This window comes from Ptychodera flava, chromosome 16 (genome assembly GCF_041260155.1).
Source record: "Ptychodera flava strain L36383 chromosome 16, AS_Pfla_20210202, whole genome shotgun sequence".
NCBI classification, from domain to species: Eukaryota; Metazoa; Hemichordata; class Enteropneusta; family Ptychoderidae; genus Ptychodera; species Ptychodera flava.
Genome location: NC_091943.1, coordinates 16,068,410 through 16,089,731, shown reverse-complemented (window position 1 = coordinate 16,089,731; position 21,322 = coordinate 16,068,410). Strand labels below are relative to the sequence as shown.

At 40.2% G+C, this 21,322-nt stretch overlaps 1 long non-coding RNA gene across 1 annotated transcript; it reads right to left on the bottom strand.

Annotated features, from left to right (window-relative positions):
* Nucleotides 1-3,088: 3,088 nt before the first annotated feature.
* Nucleotides 3,089-15,006, bottom strand: LOC139114132 (uncharacterized). Its single transcript, XR_011547805.1, has 2 exons — nucleotides 14,708-15,006; nucleotides 3,089-4,017 (listed from the first exon to the last, which is right to left on the bottom strand). It is a non-coding gene; the product is annotated as an uncharacterized lncRNA (long non-coding RNA).
* Between the last annotated feature and the right edge of the window lie 6,316 nt (nucleotides 15,007-21,322).

The following is a 21,322-nucleotide window of genomic DNA, read 5'->3' as shown; positions in this document are numbered from 1 at the left end:
AATTTGTTGTTCATTCACTATTTGTTTTCATGTTACGGTTTAAACATTTTTCTCTTTTTTGTTGCTCTTATGGCTTGAGTAAGTACCTAGGATTAGGATTTTTACAAGACTTGTGACAGTAAAAGAATTCCTTTCCAATATGAATGAAAAATAGTTTTTTATGAAATCAGTCATTCGCGTTCTTTTCGATCTGAAGAGATATGAAGCAAAATACTTAACTATGAATATCATAGTATTGGTGTTTAGAGGAGGGGAGATCTTTCTCTGGAAAAAATATACTTTCTACTACGGCGTTTTTTCAAACTATACACGTACGGCACATGGGAGCATATGATGTTAATTGCGTTGATCCAAGTGTACGGCTATGTCGCAAGGGTATAATTGCATGTAAACTGTCACTGCCACGTGTTGGCGGTCTTTTTTGTCTCTCCGTGACTTCTTACAATGCTTTCCTAATGATGTCATCTTATCTTTTACACGATCGGCTTTTCGGTTCTTCTTGCGGCACAGAAATGCACAAAAAGCTTATTGTGTTATGGGTATCATCACTGACGCAGAAGCAAAGGATGTATACTTGGAGAGAGAGAGAGAGGAGAGAGAGAGAGAGAGAGAGAGAGAGAGAGAGAGAGAGAGAGAGAGAGAGAGAGAGAGAGAGAGAGAGAGAGAGAGAGAGAGAGAGAGAGAGAGAGAGGGGGGAGGGAGAGACAGACAGACAGACAGAGACAGAGAGAGACAGACTGGGAACCAGAGAGACAGAGGGGAAGGAAGGAAGAAAGACAGTCAGACAGGCAGGCAGAGACACAGACAGACAGATAGACCGACCGACAGACTGACACAAACAGAGACATACAAAAACAGACAGATAGACAATTACAGATAGAGAGAGATATAGAGAGACAGAGACAGAGAGAAGCTAGCGAATGGACTAACAAACAAAAATGGCACTGTAACAGACAGAGAGGCATGTATGGCCACAAGCACAGAGATAGGCCGATATAAACTTCGGATATTACACTACGTTGTGGCATCATTTAGAAGACATTACGCTGAGTAAAGGTTCAAACAGCACAGGGGTGCTAAATTTATTTACCTTTTCGAAAATCGCATTTCTCTTTTCGCTCATACTGAGTGCTAACCAATTTCCAAATGACAATTTCATTTTGTTTATATTGTTAAATGTAGATGCCGTCCACCCAAGCAATACGGAAATTTCCATGAACATAAATTCTATTATGTGATAGAGGAAAATCGTTTCATTACAATTTACTATTACTCGAGTTTGTTATCAGCCAACTGTGTATGCAAGTTTGCAAATTTATCATATAAAAGTATTACGGGTCAACGTCGAAATTCCCTTAAACTACTAAAATGCTGCTGGAAGGTGTTTAAGCTAAGGTAATGAAGGAATGAAAGACGTGAGATCAAATGATGTTTCAACAACCTAGATTAGATGTACAGCAAGATATTGTCAGCACAGTACACACAGTTTGTCAGAATCTTCACGTAGACCTCGTTTGACGAATTCAAAGAGTGTGAAAAGAAGCCGACAGGGACACACAGACGCGCAATTGTCTTGACGTGCGCGCTGCCTCATCAAAGTGACAGCCGCTGCAGTTTCCGTGCTCGAGTCCCCGTTCTTGCAGATTGGTCTCTAACTTTAAGAGAATGCATGAAAGCCTCTATCTAAGCATTTGCTTACTGTTGGTTCTTAAGGGGTGGCTCACATCGACGACAAAGACAGTTTTAGCTATTCTACGTTATTCTGCACTGACGATGTGTAATTCTACTGTGCCCGAGAGGGGCCTTTTGATGAAGCCGCCATTATTTTGCACCGCAGCTGACCTCAGATCAACTGATTAGCGCCACAAGTCTTTTGGCTAGTCAGTGTGTTTACTTAACACAAGTATAAAATACCTGACGCTCTTGGAGAGCATGCAACCATCCAAAGCTTGGCCAAGGGGCATTTTGAAATACTTATAAAGGCTCTGTCCCAGGATATTCATCATGTGTAGATGTTGTTTACAAACAATGATTTTACCTTATGACAAACAGCCGATCACTCTGTAACAGCGTCCTACAACAGAGTTTAGGTCCGACCCTGGTTTTGAAAACAATAGGAACGCGCTGGGTGGGCCCTGGGCCGGCCTAAATTCATTCGGGTCCAAGGGATGGGATCATCGATCAGAGCTGATCCTAATTTTAGAATAAGCCCAAATTGTGTATGAAAGGTTTTGTGGTCAGCCCTGGGCCCCAGGTGACGCGCTTACAGGTGGCCAAGAGCGCGGTTGAAAAGTGACTCATGGGCGGGTACGCAGTGTGAACGCGGACTAACATGTTCCTTGCCTATCACAATCTTGGGCTAGGTCCAGAGGCGGGCCTTGGCCTGAGTCTTAACGTAGAACATATCTTTCAAAACGATCATATATTTTCTATCGCCATTTTATTTTCGAGATATATCTTTCTTTAGGAAAAGAGCATTCATTTTGTAACTTCGTCTTAAAGCCACACAACTCGGACAATTGTTAATACGTTGCAATCACACTGCTTGTCAGGCGAGGCTCATAGCTTGCAATGTCTTTTTCAGATTTGGGTATAGTGCACGCTCACCTAATTCGGATTCTCTCAGTCTGAGACGACATGGGGAAACGGAAATAAACATTCAGTCAAAGTATACTTTTTTCAGACTTTATCGTGCACATTGTATTTTGCCAAAACGTGTTGAGCGTTCAAATAAATGAACTGGATCAGCCACCGGTAGGTTTTTATTGATGATCTGATATTCTAGCGTGTCTTCATCATGAATGCTTGATTCCAATACGCTAGACAGGGCTCGCTACAGAAAAGAATATCCAGAAAAAAGTGTATATCTTGTTCTAAAGCAAACTCCCCCTCCCCGCCATACAGCATTCGTATTCTTCTAAGCGAGAAAACGGCAATTTGTTGCCATAATGATGAATTCTCAGCCCCAATATGAAGTCGTGACCCCAATGATGTTAACAGAGGTTAAAATGATATTACTCTTTCAACCGACGATACCCTCCCTTAATGGCATTCACCATAACCTTAGAAAAGAAAAACATTCTCAATATTTTTCCTCTTATTCACATAGTTTAATTGATAAAACTCTCCAACAATATGATTCATCTCTTTGATATTTTCAAGTTATAGACACAATACAAAGTATGATATGTGTGAAGAATAGAATGAGAGCGTCTTTTTTCCCGGAAACGATACAAGATTATAACGGCAGGGTCATCTCTTCAAAAGTCAAATTTTCGATATATCTATCAGTTTTGCTCCAGTTCCTACGCCTCGAGGCTTTCTGTACATCACCGCCTGATTAATTTGTACAATATACATCTTGTAAGAGCTGCACATGATGCGTGAAAAGGAAAACCACTGTGGTGACGCTGTCTCCACTTCTGTCGTTCTACCGAGAGTTCGTTTATGTTTATAGTTCAACGTAATTCAGGCTTGACGAAATCATAAAATCGGTGTGAAGGGGGACATAATGTATAGGACGTAAATGCGCAGGTTGCCAAAAAATTTACATGAAGCAAGGTGGGTAAGATTACTAGGAGAGCAAGCGGTTGCTCAGAAAAAAAAATAGTTCTAATTTCACGGGCGCGGGAAAAAAATAATGTTCTTATTCTTCCGAAGAAACGGATCTTCTGCGCACGGATCGTTTCCAGGCGTCGTTCATGTTAAGGCCCTTCAGCTTCATGCGTCGTTTTCTCCACTGCTCGGGGTCGCGTTTCTCGTCCTCGCGTTTCCAGCCGAAGCAGTAGGCATTTGTCGATCCTTGCTCGCAGACGGCGAGCGGCTCTCGTTTCTCGGACAGTCTGTTTCGCGCCCATTCCTTCAAGACCCATTCCTGGAGTGGGTTCGGTTCATCGTTCGTGTTCTCCTCGGACTGTATGTCTTGACTGAAAACTAACGCCACAAACGCCGCCAATATAACGCAGACGCTGAGAGCTTTGTTGAAGTGCATAATTTTCTAGGTTGCCTTTCCTCTTTCTGTAAAAAAATGAGAGAGAAAGAAGAGACACTCATCAGGGATTTAGTCACAAAGGTACTTCGACACCTGACACTAACTTTAATTGAGTGTCATCAGTGAGAAAGGGAAATGTAAATACGCCTTCAGTTGTGTGATTAAAGAGCGGTCGTGATATAGTATGAAATACATATTTGACTATGGCGGCTGGAATCGAGCGTTGTAAATTGAGCAAACCGTAGGAACCTTGTAACCCTGTTTCAAAGGAAAGTTCCTTACTAACGTAGATTTACTCAATGATGTGGGTAAATCACCGCATACATCGTGACACATACGCTCATGACATTACAGATATACGCGAACAGTGTGCGTATTTTACTGTTTGACTTGGCCCATGAACACCCTTGCCAAGATGCGAACTTCACATATACAAATGATGACTGTGTACACTTATGAAAAGCAAATTAAAAATTCGACCGCGCTTGAACGCCCTCCGCATGACAGTGGTGTCAAAGGAATTAAGACACAATACCTTCCTCAAATATGAAAATTTAGATCTCGGGACAACCCACACTGCGAATAATCACGACATACGGTGGTGTGGCTGCAAATATGTCTAAATTTCATAACCTCACCAACGAACCCCCCTGGTCACTGGGGAGTGCAGTTATTTATTGGTTTCATTTTATCTCGAGATCTAATTCTTCCAAAAAATGATTAGGTCTTCGTTTATTCTATGCCCCATTATTTGAAAGGAACCGACTTAATTTTCGTTGTCCACTTAATTTCAAGAACCAGGCATTCGACGGTGATACAATCAGAAATACTCGACAGAGGAAGTTATAACGCAATTTCATACTGCAGTTCGCCATGTCTAGTATTTTGTGCATATGCCGTTTAGCTTGGCTCGGAGCAAGATGGAGGAATCACGCGAGAAAATGCGTTATTGCATGATCTGGCTGGCATCATGACGTTCACCAATGCATTTCATTATCGTTTAACGATATTATTCAGTTGTAATGTCACCTCCTGAAAACATTGACGCTTCATTTTGTATCAATGCCTTTAATTGAGAGAACAAAAAACGCTAGCATTTTAATCCATACATGGAAGGGCACTCGCTGTTCGCCCATCTTCGGAGACTGCATCCGCATCCATTTCTAGGTTTTCGTCGATCTTATTTGTGCGAGATATGAGTACAGCGAATTATTTTTCTGATAAATGGGATTTCTGTCTAAATGTGCAGAGAAAGGTGGCATATCGGGTTTCAGCCCTGGTAAAACAACAAAATAGCTGTTGCGACGGAACGTAGAATATGAATATCATCGTTTCAAATTACCAGCCGATTAATCAGACACAGCTTGGCCGTTATTCTGTTAGTGGTCTGTGTCAACATTTTAGTAACAATCTGTCACATACATATAGATTGATGTGTTTGAGTCACAGACAGGACAGAGAACGTTAAGCGTAAAGAGCCTGTATTAGAGAGAGGTGGCAAAGAAACAAAAAAACTAGCCGAGGCTTGATTTTGAAACTATAATTATTTTCAGCGGTAACAGCCGTCACGTGACCTCGCCGTCCAATAAGGCGACGGCATCGGCTACAGGGAAGGAGAGCGAATTGTCTCGTAGAAACATTGACTTATTTTTATCTTGCGTGTTATTTGATGACTAACAGTTTATTAACCGCATCGAACAGATTACATGAGTGAAAGCGATGTTTTCATTCAAGCGGCTCGGTTAATCAGATTTCGGTCCCAACTGGCAGATAAAATGGATTTAGGCGGCGCCCACTTCCTTCCACCTGAGAAAGTGGTTTCAGTACGCGAGCGCGGGATGTATTCCGAATGTTTTCACTTCGTTAGGACGGTCCTCCGGGACGCACTTATCAGAAGCTCGGGGTTCGTTTCATATAGGCGAGCGAGCCGTTGAGTGATATTGTCGAGAGCCGCTCGAACGGTGCGTCGCTGTCAGGCATGACGCACTGTGTTCCGCGTCTGCGTAATTACGAAATAAGTGCCAACCTGGTGTATACAAACATATGCATTCTGGTTTTGCTTTTTACGGGGGGACGTATTATTCCATTAAGCTATCGACATATCGTCTGATTCAATTCGCCTCGTTGGAATGATGCTTCGATGTGATCATAGTTATTCTGACGTTTCCTGCTCAGATGACTTTTTCAGATAACCCGACCAATCGCGCAGTCATTATATCGAGAACGTAGTGTGTGCTTCTCCGATATGTACATTATCGGGTGGAATCAGTCAGGCTTGCGTCACTGCAGGAGAAAGGGGGGTCATTACGAACGGCTGGTTGAACACACGTTCGGTAGACACAATGTCCGGGGATGTCTTTCGCCGAAATCATATTTTCCGCGTGCTCACATATCCCGATTAAGTCCCTATACAATATCTCCAATCTACGGTACAAAATTGCTGACGAAATTGTGTTCGATTTTTGTTTCCGGATATCATAAGTCCGACAATAGTGCCAATTTGGATTGACAAAACACCAGTCGGCGAATCGAACTGATACTCAAAAATTCCTTCAGAATGAGGTCAACTGCTCGCTAGCTCGTCTTCAAACCTTCAAGATTGTCGCCCGCATCTTAAAGGCCCAGAGGCTGTGATTTTTTATATTTTTTTCTCGATTTGTTTTCTGTGTGTGTGTCAATCGCAAGTTCTTATTCTACTCCCGAAGCATTGTGAAACACCAACACAGCATCTATAAGGTGCAAAATGCACTGTTGTTGATTGTCTTTGAATTCTAGTCCGGACCGAAATTCACTTGTCAACAATAACAATGCAGTCTACACATGTACAAGCTGAGTTGACAAACTGAATACTGTGAATCTCAACATGCTTTGGGAACAAGCACCTGTAGATGACATTAAAAATAAAAGTAGTAAAAAATTCATCAAAAAATTACTGCTTCAGTCCTTTTATCTTAACTTTGTAGTGCAATTTGCATAGTTCAAGTTCAAATCCTTTTCATGTAAACCATAATCCGTAAAGTGTGGCATTGAATCTTGTATGACATGTTCACGACTTAAATGCACTACTTATCAATTAATAAATCTGTTGAAATTTCCAGATGCATTTCTTCGCGGGCTCCGCAGTTTTTATGCGCATTCTGTTATTTTGGAGAGCTCTCAGATTTCAATTTTTGTAATGTCTTTATTGCGACGATATCACTTCTTGGAAATCACAACCGAGTTCATGTCTGCTTGAAACAATCAGAACACAAACAGCCTGAGTGCGGTATCACCACCCCCACCCCAACCCACTTTCCAACCGCCAGAGAAGCCAGGGTTCAATTTTTGCGAGATCGAGCTGTAAACGTCGAAAAGTAATGATGCAAATTTTTGTTCTTCGTGTTTTGTATCTCGTAGACACCGGGAGACAGCTCTCAATGCTTGACTTTAGATCTGTACTTCTTCAGTTATACAAACGCACTTCCAGCCCCCGGAGGTTCTCTGTTCCATCAGAGCGCCGCATCTCTGAGCAGAAGAGAGCTATTACTTAAGCGCAGTGATTTGGCCTGGGGAGCTACACATTGGCTTAGTCTATTTCGAAGCATACACGGAGACATCCAGTCGATAGTTTTCGGCGGTGGAAGAAGCGAATGTGAATATCCACGGCTGTTTGAATGTCTGTGTGAGGTTCAAGACACAAGTAGGGCAAATTAATCTCTTCATTTGATCATGAGTACCGTTTGCTCTTGTGGAGGACGGCATAATTATATTCTTGTTTGAAGTGTTCAGTGCGCTATCTTAAAATACCCCACAACACAATTTTCTTAGTGAACAGTGGATTTTGTTCTACACCTTATACCTATCGGGTGAGTCAGCTCCGCTGATGTACATGGTGACTTTGGTCTAGATTAAACAGTCGTGCCGCGAAACAATCGTCATGTCGCACGGGTCGACTCGTATAATGACGACAAAAACTGATAACACCGCCGCCCGGGTCATCTCTCTCTCTTTCTCTTCGGGAAAGCGAGATAACGTGCAATAACATCATTCGTTGTCACGTGTGACCTTTGCAAACGATCAAAATGCTGTTCAAGAAGATAGCCAAGCATTAACAACTGAAATATCGCCCCAACAGATCAGAGAATTGGTGAACTATGACATTGGACACCGATAAAAAATAGCGGTTTGGTCAATTCTCCACCCAAGGCCAAAGGCAAAAAACAAAAAAGAGTTTTCTGGTCGGTGTGCGCATCACTTGAAAGCCTTGTCGCATCAAAATGGAGCAGATATTGAATATGGTTTTCTTATGAAAACCGTCTAATACCAAGCATTTAAATATCACAAATTCGATACAATACAATGAATATTAACTGTTCACCATATGTTTGGAAAGCAGACAAAACTAAAAAAATAATTTGAGTCGTCGCCCCATTTTCGGAAAGAAGCTATGACAAAAAGCAGTTTTCTTTTCTACCTAAAAATATGTAACAATACATTTACTTCCGTGCTGATCTTGAGAACATGGCGGACATCGAACTTCCATACAATTTTTTTTTTTTTTTTTTTTTGGGGGGGGGGGGGGTCTTCTTCAATGGCCGAAAAGAAGTAGCTCTATATCATCGCGTATTTTCTCAATTTTTTCACTAAAAATACTCAAAAAACGGTGGTGGATTGTGCAACAAAGGCAACGTTGTCTTTAGGTCGTTTTTTTTAAATCAAAACTCCCGGGATTCGTCATGAACATGTGTTGAGTCTCTGTGCCTGTGCCCCCTAGGTGAGTACTCGATACGCGTTCTATTCAGAATGTCAGCTTACCGACAGATGAAGGAATGTCGCATTACTATTCGTCGAACACGGGCTGTACATGTATGCCAACGGAAAATGTTCAAAGTAACAGACGCATGCACGTAAGTGCAATTACACCATCCTCAGAATTCCAAACGGCACAATCCTTATGTCTTTACGGCACAATTTTTCGAAAAGCGTTCACGGTAAAACGATTTTGTTCTACGTATAGAATCTCCATTGTTTCTCTTTTTACACATTACGGTAGCATTGTGTGCGAATGTATTTTTTTTGCTCCTTTGTCGACTGTCCATTTTGCGCGTGTATTCTTTTGGGCCGCAGTGAAAATAAGTCTTAGGGCTTTCCTGTGTTATCAGTGCACATATAGCTTTTGGTCGTGTTTTAGATTTGCTTTTGTTAATCTATATTTGTATTATTTTTTATGAATTTTTGAGCTTATCATTTGTGCAAAATAAACAAGTAAATAAAGAAATGAATAAAATAAATGAATAAAAAAATAAAGATATCAATAAATAAAAATAACCACAATTGATCGGATAAATTTTAAAAGCATTGGAACAATGACAAATTTGATCTTTGTTAAACTTCGAGACTCTGAAGAATGACTTTGAAATGAACAAATAAACCTGTGTTTCGTCACAATTTGAAGACATCCAAGTTTATCATACGTTCTACTCTCTTTCTGACTGTTTCTGCATGCATGTTTTTGTGTTTTGTATCCCTGTTTATTCTTCACATTTGTCTCCTGATTCCGTCTCTATTCCGGTATCTTCTCGCTCTTTCACTGTCTGTCTGTCTGTCTCTCTGTCTGCCTGCCTGCCTGCCTGCCTATCTCCCTGTCAAAATCTCCCTGAATGCCCGGCGAATTACAAGCATGGCCGTGCTAACCGTAGGAGGGGAAATGCTTTTTCGGCGTTTATCATCAATATCGATTGCGAAATTCGGTAATCTTTGGATTAAATTATTGAAATGTCAAACTGCGTGCATGCAACGACCAAACGTGACGTCACGATGATGACAAGGCAGAGCTTATCTCAAATCACGGTCCTTCCACAAAATCTAATCAGTGGCTTATATTAGAACACGTGGCAAGACGGTAAGTAGATCCAAGGAAGGGATTGTGCTGAGAAGGGTAGGGAGTGATTTCATAAAATTTTCTAACATTCCCTTGTTTCTTGGTCGTGTTTACTTCAATGCTAAGCATCTGCTGGCTTGCAATCAATATAGAAACCAACTTGAAAGCGACGACCCTTTGAAAGTTGATGCTGTTTTAATATGCAAAATTTAAGTTGCTTTACCATGTTTAGTAGCAAGGTAAAAGTTTTACGTGCTTGCCATGGCGTTCACAATAAGACGGAAAGAGCAAGACGTAGAAGTAATTCTAAGATCACAGCAACAATTCCAAGTTGTCGGAACATGCGTGTAGTCTTGTCTGAGTCTGTAAGTCTCAGTCTTGTCTGTCACTTCATATCGTCGACTATGACGACCTTGTAATTTTTCCGACATCCATCCAAACTAATCGAAGCTCTGTGCTTATGTTTTACAGTCATGACCCATCGCCGGTTGCCTTTGATGTTTATCTCCACCTGTCAGGCGCAACCGCTTGTCCAACGCCGTCTGTTTTCGATGGGATTATTGGTACCATCGCCATTATTGTACCGTTTAGATGAGAAATTGGCGCCAAAGTATGAACTATCGTGTCGTCTGATTTTTTTCACTGAACTGTCATACAAAGTCGATAAAAAACAACAACAAACAACAAGTGCTCCCAGGGTTTCGGCTATTTTATCTACTGAAAGAGAGTTCTACCTTTCAAAGTCGCATCTTCAAACTGCTTGGACGATAAAAAATCAGCATTAGATACTCCGAAATAGAAACCCCTTTCTCTGTTTTCAGTCAGCGTAAATAGATCAAACGGTATTAATTTCAGCAACAGGGTAGCGAAAGGCGAACCCAAAAGTGGATGGATTTACACCACTTACAACAAAAATTTATTTCTTAAAAGGATATTTGAATGGCCCATAAACCATCAGCGTCTTAATCCGATAATTATCCAGGCCTCAATGGAATAGCTTAGGGCTGTGGATGATAGATTGAAGACGTAAAATAGGAAAAAAATGTACTCACCCACTGTGATCATAAATAACTTCATGAAAGCTACAGCGATGGCTTTAATGCGAAAGTGGAAATCACAAAGTGATGACGTCTTTTATTCTGTCACGGATCTTTTAAGTTTAATTTTGATTGCTTTGCGTTCGGATGCTCGTTCTGTAATCAGCCTTGAATCGGAGAATTTGCGACGCAATCATGGCTGAAGCCAAAAGTGTAAAGAAATGATCAAAATGCAGCTATTTATTGAAAGATAATGAAATGCGCTGTTTTTTTACACACTCCCCGGAGGCAGGGTTGGCGATTTCTCTGAACGCCGCCGCTGATAGTAAACAAGGGAAAGAAAGGCAAGCCACTTGATTTAATTTTGACGAGCTTTATTGTCACGAATCTGCACAGACGTTGACGATATCGGAAATGTTCGGATAAAGAACGTCCGAGATTTTTTTGTTCTCAAACAGGAAACATTATCATCCAACTAAAACGGGGGAGGGGCGCTTTTTTCGCGCCCGCTGGCAGATAGCGACGCACATCCGTCGGAACGGGCGTGGGCTAGGTTAGCACGGAAGAAAAAACCTAAACAGCTTTCGTTTGGAATTCATCGATTGACTTAATGAGACACAGAATGCAGAACAAGCTGTTTTACAATACCTGAACGGGAGCAAGAGTTTCTCGCATTCATTTTAACAGATTAAGAGCCTTCGATTAATCAGAGGCAATTAGTGGCACGTTCGCACCTTTGAATGTTGAACGAAAAGGATGCAGAACGTTACAACTGACAGGGTACTCCCGGTCTTGTAACGACTAGTTCGCACGTTTCACTCGGCGAATTTGATGAAAGCGCCTCTTGTAGATTAACGTCAAGGACGGATGGGCATTGCACAAACATTACACCTTCATAAAACTCGGCAACAATTTCTGTTCGTTCACATTATCTGACAGCCATACTTGCACCCAGGGATATGTTGTGGAGAAAAAGTGAAGGCAGCGTTTCAAAGGTAGCTCTATGATCAGGAATCGAAATATTTCCCCCAATTTTTATTATACTTAAGAGATAGCTACATCACGTAACCATGGAAACGCTCCAGGTCTTCTCGCCGTTCGATGTACGTCATCAACTGCAACATCCCACGCATATACCCCCTCCCTCTTTTTTATCTGCAATGTTCCGGCAACTTTTGGAATCGAAATTTTTTCGACGGTGCACTCCATCGGCAATACCAGCTGACATCTTGATGTAAAGTTAATTTAGCTAGGAGAAAATCAAACTGGATTGACATCGTTTTGAATTCTAAAGAAGCAGAAGAGATGGGGATGTCTTTTTATCTAGCGAACAGAGCTTTCAGGAAACTTTAAAACAGATTAAACTCAAGACTTTAGATTACTCTTTCCTTCCTGACATTAAAACTATCGCTATCTCGAAATCAGTGGCCGGTATCGGTCATTGAAATCAAGACGTTCGCAAGGCCTGCGTCAGGTGACATTAACATCACTGGTATCACGTCGTTAGACTGGAGGTGTATCACTCCAATCACGCTCGGTATGGCCCGAGTCAAACTGCCGATAGACCCCTGTCACAGATTTGGCATGCCCAGGTCATATACTGGTCAAGTTATCTGCTTCATGGACGCTTACATCGGCCAACACAACTGCCTCCTCCCGGCAATGCTACAACGATCGTCGTGCAGGGCTGTAATATGTATTCGGCCCCGTTGAAAGGCACAGAGAAGCCTCGGGCGGTAACGTGACAGCGGAATAGTTCCATCTAGCTTCATCCCTTCCTGAATGCACCTAATGGGTGCGCACGAACACTGTGTCTACTTCCCCTTCTCCCGGTTCAATGGACGTGTATAATGTTACCTTTTTTATGTTCAGAGATTTACATTCTGTTTTCGTGTATCAATGTATGATTATAAGTAAAGGATACAAGTACTCCTCATGTGACTGACATTTTCGTAACATCTAGATTATATATATACATATATATATATATATATATATATATATATATATATATATATATATATATATATATATTCAGGTACAAAAAATTGTCTTAACTTACAATGCGTGCATTTCCGCTGTCTTCATTAAAAAAAAAAAAAAAAAAAAAAAAAAAAAAAATATATATATATATATATATATATATATATATATATATATATATATATTTTTTTTTTTTTTTTAATGACGACAGCGGAAATGCACGCATTGTAAGTTAAGACAATTTTTGTACCTGAATATATATATATATATATATATATATATATATATATATATATATATATATATATATATATATACATAAATGAATAATAATTGCAGACATATTAGATTGATGGATAATACAGTTATTTTCCCATAGCTATGATTGCTTTAAGGATTGAGGGAGTGCCGAGTAAAATGATCCTTTTTTAGGATATATATATATATATATATATATATATATATATATATATTATATATATATATATATATATATATATATTATATATATATATATATAAATATATTTACTGAGAATCTAGGAACCTGTAGCTGTCATTCTACAGGCTGTTTCATGCGCTAAGCGCTTAGCGCATGAAATAGCCTGTAGAATGACAGCTACAGGTTCCTAGATTCTAGGTATTACCGCCCTGCAGAAATGCATTGAGCACTATACTTTGCCTGTTTTGTCAAGCAAACCATTTTCGTATGTGTGTATATATATATATATATATATATATATATATATATATATATATATATATATATATATATATATATATATATATATATATATATAAGATAAATAGACGAGGCAAAAAGAAATTTCACGAAATTTATACCACTCATATAATTTGCTGTAGCATAAGTAGGTGAACTTCGTTAGAAAGATAAACTTTGCCGAAGAAATACCCGGAGAGCTTTAAGGTGGTTGTGCGGTACGTACAAAGAGTTGGAGTAATTTCGGTGCGGTGTCCGAGTTAGAAAAGCTGAACCACGTAGAAATCAGCGGGAAAGTGTACCCCGACAGCGGTGCCAGCGACAGATTTAGCTTATTAAAGCACGGCCGATGGTAAGTTCGCCCTTGTCTGTAGTATACAAAGGAAAGCAAGTGCCGAGCGCGTAATCCCATTTGGAAGTATGTACAAATCTCTTCAACTTCTGATGAGCGGAGAAACTTAAGGATCACGTTGTTCTTGCTTAAAGGCCTGTGTTGGCACCAGAGTGTCTCATCAGAAAATTTACCCACCAGATCATAATTTCAATGGGAAACAAAAGGCTATCACACCTCCATAATACTCTTACAGACTAGAACAAAGGCGATCCCAGGGATCGAGAACTGTGCCTTTAAGTTTTAAGCTTTTTTTCGCTCGGCTGGTATGTTTCCACTTGTCGGTGCTGAGTCGTTAAGTCAACGAAGAACACCTGCAATGCCCACGGAGCTCAATCTTTGTGCTCGTTCCTTGATTATATCCAATACAGTAAAGCACTTTAACAAGATTACCGTTGACATTATTGATAAATAAATAATTGGAATGGTTTGAATTTCGCTTTTTACCCATATAACTTCTAAAGACAAATACTTTCAAATTAACATTACGAAACAGATTGAATCAGAGCCCGGGGGGGGGGGGCACGTTGGTATCGAATATGCATGGCCAGGCTTTTCTTACATGGAGGGCTGTAGAGTATCACTATAATGGTTGTGATACGGAAGAATTAACTAACGCTACAAAACGACGTTATTCTTTTTGATTTCTTTCTTCTAGACGTTGCCAACATTCATCAAGGCGCTATCAAGTGGATGAAGTAAGAAAATAGAAAGTGGAATCCTACCTGAAACTCGAAAATGAGTTGTTTAGTACAAAACGGCCCGTTCGACGTGCTTTGAAGCGTCCGCTATCAAACACTGCGTTCTCGTCTACAAAACACCGGAATACGATTACAATATGACAGTCGCCTCGGTAAAACGCTGAATGCGATAGTTTTGGGAAAATGTTGTTGTATTTATAGAGGAAAGCGTCCAACGTTGACTGAAGTAGCCCCCTAGGCGTCACACGATAGGCTGACGTCCTGTTCGCACACAATAACTAGGTGTTACTGTCAATTCCAAATTTGGAAGTATTGTCCGAATTGATAATGACTTAGGGGAACTGAACCGACTCCCCCTGCTGACGTTAACGGCCGTATAATGACAATCGAATTAAGGAGTTGGCCCAAGTTAGGGCTTAATTAAGGATTCATGCATCTGGCGCGGATGAGTACGGCGCAGAACGATAATGGTTTCTCCGCGATTTGACTTATTGAATTTTGGTTTCTCGTTTTAATCAATAACTCACACGCTCGCTTGTATGGCGAAGGGCTCCACCAGACGCAGAGAGAGACTCTTAACGCGCGGAGCGTGTTCCAATTACGAGAAAGAAATGGCTGAGGAGCGGTGCTCGTCTTGTCATTCTAAACAGTACGCTAGAAACCACTTGTATCTCCCCAGAGTTTTTTCATACGCGTTTTTTATGTTGCCTCTGTCGCTGCTAAATGGACAGGCAAGTGGTGGAGCTCCTCTTTTTAATAAAAAAATGTGTTACTTCGGTAATAAGCAGGGAGGAAAGTCGGCAGTCAATTAACCGTGTACCGTGTTTTTGTCCCCGCGTTGACAATCCTCAAAAGTGACCAGTCAACACAACTTTCTGGCAGTCTCGACGTCAACTTCTCAATTGGTTTCTTACACACTGCAATTTCGTAGTTCCGTCTTTCACTCTCTCCTTACTTCAACGCTAAAAATAAAACCGGCGATACGGGAAAATTTTTCCCCGTCAGGGGAAACACACACAGAGAAAAAGGTGTTGAGTGCGAACCGGTTTTATCTTAACGAGATAAAGCTCACTGCTTCGTTACCAACCAAAACGGGATTCACTTTCATTCCTCGGGCACAACGAAGTCTTGGCGACGCCAAATGCATATTATATTACAAATTACATCAAAGGCTCTGTAATTAGTATTAATGACTCTTGTAGTATGTACAATGATACTATTGTAAAGACATATTTCGCTGACAGCGAAGGCACGTAATAAGGCCAACAGAACCGTCTTCACTCGTAGCACAGTCGAAAATTTGTTATCGGCGGTGCAGCGGTTAGCAACGTGTCAAATTTACTGCACTTCGCGTTGTAGCTGTTGAGATCCTCGGGTCACAATCCGCTCTGGCTGACTCGAACCTTTATTCTTCAATCGCATTAGGAGTATTTTCTTTTCGGTTTTGGGGAGGTAGCAGCTCTATGGAGCCCTGGGTTCTCTTCAAAACTTTAAAGGTTGTAACGTAATACGCCCCGCTCTCTGCAGCGCTGGCGTCATCGTAGCCTTTCGGTAACGCGGGGCATGACGAACGGAGCGGGAGCGGTATGAAATAACAATTTTCTCTAATTGGACGACGCCGTATTGGGGTCCAGGGCGAAACAGGTGGCTCCCTCGACAAGATAGTGGGGCTAGTAGCTCCTTTGAAGAGTCGAAAGTGCAAGCGCCGTCATCAAAACGACAAAGGTCATTGCTCACATGTTTACCGAGTATGCAAAAAACCTCTAATTCTGCCCCCAATGTATGTCATACCTACTTGTAAGGTTGGCCGACCAAACAAAGTGCTTTTTGACCGCACTAACTTACTGTACGCTGAAAACTAGACTTGGTTCACTCCTGTGGATGTTTGTTCCATCGGAAAACAAGGCCTTAAAGGAAACAATGCACAGTGGGTAATTCCATACCACTCTATTTCTCAATAATAAAAGATCGAGTTTTAGAGCATTTTTTGCACAGGCTAAAAATTTGAAAATTTCTCCATTTAAGACTAAATGGCCACAAGGATATTGTGCAAATGACATTGACATTTCAAGAGAAAATGCTTGCATCGCCAAATGACTTGAATATTATCATGACCATGTCAAGTAATTTCGCATCACAAGATGATTTTGTCGGCGAAAATATTGGAGTTTTTTTTCCTGAGTTATGACTGACTGTGATAGTGGCGCCGCCATGTACTATCATCATCCTTTTTGAGTAGAACATTTTCTGGCCGGGTGATGACATTCATTTCCGAACGTGATCTTTGATACGCTAGCAGTAAATAATTTCTATCAATATCCATTTGGAAATCAGTCCTTAATTTAATGAACCCTTCAGACATTATGATAAGGTCGGGTGTCGAGAACATTGTCAATTTATAGTTGAGCGTTTGAGAGATTTCATCGATTCAAGGGGTCAGATCTCCTTGATGATGAAAGACCAGGGAATTGAAAGACAGAGAGATGAATTTTGTTTTCAAGAAATACTGTGATTTCCATCATGAAGGCGTGAGTGAAACGCACCGTCCACAGCTGAAAAAAGGAATGGAAACCTGTATTTGTGTGTGTGACGTCACTCTGTTGATCTGATGAGCTATTGATTGGTAAAAGTTGCTCCTCAGGGCAGCGCAATGACTGTGCTCGCATCAGATCCCTATTCAGATCCGAAAAAAGAATGAACAGCTGAGGAGCAAGTTGAGAAAGATACCCGGATGATGGCGACTCGCCAGCGATATATGGATGGAGTATTGTGCATTATCGTAAATACGTGTGTATAATGCCGTCTTGCGTGTGCGCATTTTGTACAAAGGCCATTTTTGTACAATTTATGTGTTTCTCGAATCACGCTGAAAGGGTAGTGGTAAATTTAGACACAAGGCGTCAAAGTCATCAAATTTCATCGCAAATTAGAGATGAAAACTGCATTAGAGAACTGCTTCAACGACCTGCGTTGTCTCCGTTTCTTAATAATACTACCAAAGCAGGGGAGGCGAACCGGATAAAGGAATACAATTTACTCCGGGTAGGTTTTTTTTGCGTATAGAATTGCCGTCCTTCGCTCTCTTTTTCTGTAAAGAAAACAACTTCTCCCGATGTTTGCGTACAACTTTCAAAATGACAGAACATGGGCAGAACTCGTATGAAGTGCTGCTAGTTTTCTATTGTTTTCAAATCTCATGTTTTCTCAAAACGTTAGTCACGTCTACCTCATTCAACATCACTCTGGAGCATTGCAGTAATAAAGTTGTAAAAAAAACGCACAACGCAATAAAATTCCTACACACACCTCAAAGTACATGCCGAATTGTGTTCGTCTTTTTCCTTTCTTATCTATGATTCGGATGTTGGATGGATGATTTATTCATAGCTTTACAAGTTTCTTCAAGGGTTTAGTGAAAGGATAAAGTTGCGGTAATAAGTGCCTCGAAAGTAAAATACTTAAACTTTTGCTCAAACTTTCCTTTATGAAAATTTCAACCATTCTCTTGCCAAAACCAAGTATAAAAATAAAGGGGTCACCATGCAAATCTTAGTACTAGAGAAACAAATTTAACTAACATTTACTGGTATTTGAATGGCTGCCATTCCTTTGTTAACTCCATTGGGAAAATATAATTTTCGATTTTCGAAAGACTAAGACGTCTAAATTCATTATTACTCCAAGAGCTGTAAAATGAGACCCGAACCAACGGAAGATCGGAAAAGTACTGTAAAATTTAGAGTCTGAATATCTGCCTAAGTTTAAGGATTGTCCTTAGATCATCGGGACAGAACTATTATATCTCACAGGACTATGGCATCCGAAGTCTCTAACTATTGTAGAGTGTGCAATTACGGTGACCAACTGGCCTAACACTCTCTTCACGCTCGACAGTCTGTGGACTAAGTGTTCCATCAGGTCCGACCCGATTTTGTTCAAACTTCCACACAAGGATATATGTGTAGCGGCCATTTTTTACGATTTTATGTGTCGAGCCATTCGTGTTAACGTACGCGAACGACTTTACTTGAAATCATGTACAAGGACAAGAGGTATGACATAGGTATGCGTGTCCATTTGTTTTGTGACACAAGTGAAATAGATTTTAGATTCTTCCTGTCATTATAAGTCATTATAACAGCGTCACTTTTTTGTCATAAATCTGACTTTTTGGGGTAATTATGATATAGTGAACAGGACTGGTGAAGAAGATTTAGCAAAGCTACCCCCCAATGCCTATGATCCACCTTCTGATGGAATTGCTTGAGTCTGAACTACACGCTAAGAAAGGCAAAGAAGAGACTATTTTCGACACAGACGATCGTTAACTATTAGGCTTGGCGAATATGAACACATCCGCTATACCTTACTCATACTAAACTCAACAGCATTAAGAACAGAAGTAAGACTGAAAATACCGTCACGTGACCCAACTTTTTTCGACGCGGACGTTTAGTCCCCCCAAAAGATCAGAATTTCACATCCATATACCTTACAAGATAAAAAATTTCATCATTTTTCGACACCCGGATCTACCCGATACACCATCTGAAAGTATCCGGTACGCCATCTGAAAGTACCCAATACACCATCTGAAGGTACCCGATACACCATCTGAAAGTACCCGGTACACCATCTGAATGTACCTGATACACCATCTGAAGACACCCGGTACACCATTTGAAGGTAACTGATACATCATCTGAAAATACCGGGTACAGCACCTGGAGGCACCCGATTCACCATCTGAAAGTACCCGAGACACCATCTGAAGGTACCCTATACACCATCTGAAAGAACCCGGTAAACCATCTGAAAGGTACCAAATACACCATCTGAATGTACCCGCTACTTCATCAGAAGGCACCCGATATACCACCTGAAGAAGTACCCGGTACACCATCTGAAAGTATCCGATACACCATTTGAAGTTACCTGATTCACCATCTGAAAGTAGTGAAACCCGCATTGTCCCAAAATGCTGAAATGATGTCTAATCCTTTAATTTAATATATTGATCTGATCGGTTGTCATTCATGTTGTTGCCATGATACACCGTCAAAAATGTATAATATTTTTTCACCGCTTTTCGGACTAAGAGTTCTGATGTAACAGGAGAGCAAATTGATATTCTAGATTACTTTGGTCATATTACCTTTACTTACAACATAGCTCGGCGACGCAATAGTTTACTCAAAAATGGGCACTTTTATATTTTAAAAATGCGTGAATCAATATCCCGTGTTTATTCAATACTTCAATTTTCAAGACAAGGTCAGAACAGTTATCACATGGTAATAAATCATCAACATTGAACGGAAATAATTTCTTGTATACGACGTGTGAGTTTGAAAAAGTTAGTTATGTTTTCATTGTGATAGTAATCCTATCATCAACACTTTGATGGATACCAAGGCTTGATGTTTTGGATACCAAAATGACATGGAATTGACACTTTATAAAATGTCGTAATCAAAAGTTTATAGTTCGGTTTGAAGTCCATAGTGTATTTTGGGCGTAATAGTTTTGTACTGTGTAGGAAATTTATCCTGTCTACTAGTTGAGAGATTCACTTAGTTTGATACTAAATCACTAAGGTGATACACGAATATTTCATGAATATTTACCTCGACTTATGCTCATGGGTGAATATTTTGGCTATGTCGCGTTAATGTAAAATTAACACCAGGATCTGATTAAATGTTTACCCTATTAGCAAGTTAAGTTGGAAGTAAAGTATGTTAAATTATGTATTGTCATCGGTTCACAGCACATCAATGGTAACTTGGAGATCTATTTTATGTTAGTAAAGGAAGTCTTCAGATTAAACCGGGGACAATGCGTGACGTCATCGCTCTTTTATCTCTGGACCACTGCGGTTTTAATGTTGGAAAATGTTGAAAGAATCAGATTACAAACTACAAAGGATTTGCTCGTTCAGTCAGTGCTATTCTACTGACCTTTAATTGACATCTTCCCTGTCACAGTACCAGATAAAGATTCAAATCCGTATTTTGAAGACAATAAATTTCTGAAGTTTTGTGGTCTTCTTTGTATGGAAAATAAAATGCTAAACCCAGCAAACGACCAACACACGAGCTGTTTAATATCACTGTCAACAACATGGAATATCTTAACATCTACATTTTGAAAAAAGGAATTTAAATGGATTACAATAAAAGAAAGGAATCAATTAAATTCCATTTATTTTTTCTAAAACAAACTGGATGACCTTTTAATAATGATCACGGTAAACTAGAGTAGTCAAATAACAAGGCCATATTTAACAATGTTAGTAAGAATTCAATACAATACCAACATAAACAAAGTTAACATAATCTTTCTCCTGAGAATTAGTTAGGTCTACATTGTATTATTTCGTGCGCTCGATTAATTATTCCATACTCACGAGTTATTATTCCGTGCGCACGACTTATTATTCAGATGCACGAGTTATTATTCCGTGCGCACGAGATAAATTATATTTATTTTGCTTCACATATGTCCCGAACGGGCTTTCATAGTGTTTGATCATATCCTTTTCCTTATTGAACATACCTAATTGAAGTTACTTATGGATACCACTTTTATAACAGAACTAACATGGTACTTTAGAGCGTCAAATATTTGGAACAACCC